Source organism: Protobothrops mucrosquamatus, unplaced genomic scaffold (assembly GCF_001527695.2).
Source record: "Protobothrops mucrosquamatus isolate PMUCROS unplaced genomic scaffold, P.Mucros_1.0 scaffold4449, whole genome shotgun sequence".
NCBI classification, from domain to species: Eukaryota; Metazoa; Chordata; class Lepidosauria; order Squamata; family Viperidae; genus Protobothrops; species Protobothrops mucrosquamatus.
Window position 1 is genome coordinate 43,830 of NW_015390359.1, and position 2,500 is coordinate 46,329.

Genomic DNA, 2,500 nt, shown 5'->3' on the forward strand with positions numbered 1-2,500 from the left:
ACATTGAGGACAATTAACCAGTGGAATAGCTTGCCACCAGAAGTTGTGGGTGCTGCAACACTGGAGGTTTTCAAGAAAAGACTGCACAGTCACTTCTCTGGAAGGGTCTCCTGCTTGAGCAGGGGGTTGGACTAGAAGACCTCCAAGGTCCCTTCCAGCTCTGTATTCTGATTGATTGATTGATTGATTGATTGATTGAAATGATCTAGGGCAGGGGTAGGCAACCTTGGCTCTTTTATGACTCGTGGACTTCAACTCCCAGAATTCCTGAGCCAGCATGGCTCAGCTTGGAAACTCTCCCTTTCACCTCAGCATGGCTGGCTCAGGAATTCTGGGAGTTGAAGTCCACAAGTCATAAAAGAGCCAAGGTTGCCTACCGCTGGTCTAGGGTCTCCTGCTATAGCAGAAGGTTGGACTAGAAGACCTCCAAGGTCCCTTCCAGCTCTATATTCTGATTGATTGATTGATTGATTGTAACTTTCCCAGTGTGTGTGTGTGTGTGTGTGTGTGTGTGTTCCCTTCAATTTGGACACCCGCCCACCCCTTTCCCAGCTTGTTCTGCAAAACTAAATCAATTAAAAAGGCAGCGGTCGAGTATTAAAAGGAATGAATCTGCTTTCACACTTTGGGCCGAAAAACACATCCGGATTGTGTCCTTCTTGGGTTTGTTTTGGCTGCCCGGCTTTCCGATCGGAGTCAATTATTCATGCTCAGCCGTTAGGGTGGTGGATATTGGTTAATAATTGAGCAGGCCAAAGTACTCGGGCGCTCCCAAAAAACTGGTCAGGTCTCGTCTTTTGACAATCCAGATCTCATGCCTTGCCTTGGGTGGCCAGGAAAATCTGCCCCAGTTTTCCCCCCCCCCTTTTTTTTCCTTCCTCCATGATGCTCTGGCTATCTTTGCCCCACAGTTGTGGGGGGGGGCTGTCCAGATGACCATGAAGATCCGTTGTTAGCCTGGACTAGACCTGGGAATTTTACTTTGGCCCTTTGGCTGTCCCTATCGTATTGACAAGCAAAGTCAATGGGGAAGCCTCCAGAAGCGGTGAATGCTCCAACACTGGAAGTTTTTAAGAAGAGACTGGACAGCCATTTGTCTGAAATGGTATAGGGTTTCCTGCCTGAGCAGGGGGTTGGACTAGATGACCTCCAAGGTCCCTTCCGACTCTATTACTATTGTTGTTATTGTTGTTGTTGTTAACATTATCTGCCCTGGGTAAGGTCAATCAACTGTGACAGGGATCTTGGAGTCTTAGTGGACAATCAGATCAATACAAGACAGCAAGTGTGCGGCAGCAGCCAAAACAGCTAATGCAATCCTAAGTTGCATTAACAGAGGGAGTCAATCAAGATTGTGTGAGGTACTAATACCACTTTACAATGCCTTGGTAAGGCCACACTTGGAATAAGGCATCCAGTTTTGATCATCATGATGTAAAAAAGATGTTGAGACTCTAGAACGAGTACAGAGAAGAGCAACAAAGATGATCAGGGGACTGGAGGCTAAAACATATAAGGAACGGCTGCTGGAATTGGGTATGTCTAGTTTAACAAAGAGAAGGATGAGGGGGGACAGGATAGCCGTGTTCCAATATCTTAGGGGCTGCCACAAAGTAGAGGGAGTCAAGCTATTCTCCAAAGCCCCTGAAGGCAGGACAAGAAGCGACAGATGGAAACTCATCAAGGAGAGAAGCAACCTAGAACTAAGGAGAAACTTCCTGACAGTGAGAACAATTAACCAGTGGAACAACCTGCCTCCAGAAGCGTTGAATGCTCCAACACTGAAAGTTTTTAAGAAGAGATTGGACAGCCATTTGTCTGAAATGGGATAGGGTTTCCTGCCTGAGCAGGGGGTTGGACTAGATAACCTCCAAGGTCCCTTCCAACTTTGATGATGATGATGATGATGAAGCTGATGATGATGATGATGATGATGATGATGATGATGATGATGATGATGATATCCATCTTTGCAAATCCAGGTCAACCTCCTTTCTCTTTCCAAGCTATGCAAATCCGGCCTCCTCACCCTGGAAGTCAGTGGTCAAGCTACAGGTCCAAATTTGATTTTTGAAATCATTTTGTATTCCTTTTGCACGTGCCAGCTGCGTTCAGACAACACCCAGATGTGCAAGATAACCCATCACCTCGAAGCAAAAGGCACAAACTTAGCGAGTGCACCTCAGGTGGGTCGCTCAGCGTGTGCAATGCACCCTCATCAAAGTGCCTCATCGAAGTTAATTCTGGTCAATTCCGTGTTATGCAAACACAGCCCTTGTTTAGACTGCACACCCTCTTTGATGTGGTGCATGTATTTATATAGATGGTGGGGGCAGGTGTGAAAAGCACTTTAAATATTTCAAATTGTGAACAAGCTTCAAACGTCACCACAATACAAAAAAGATGTCGAGACTCTGGAAAGAGTGCAGAGAAGAGCAACAAAGATGATCAGGGGACTGGAGGCTAAAACATAGAAGGAAAGGTTACTGGAATTGGGGAT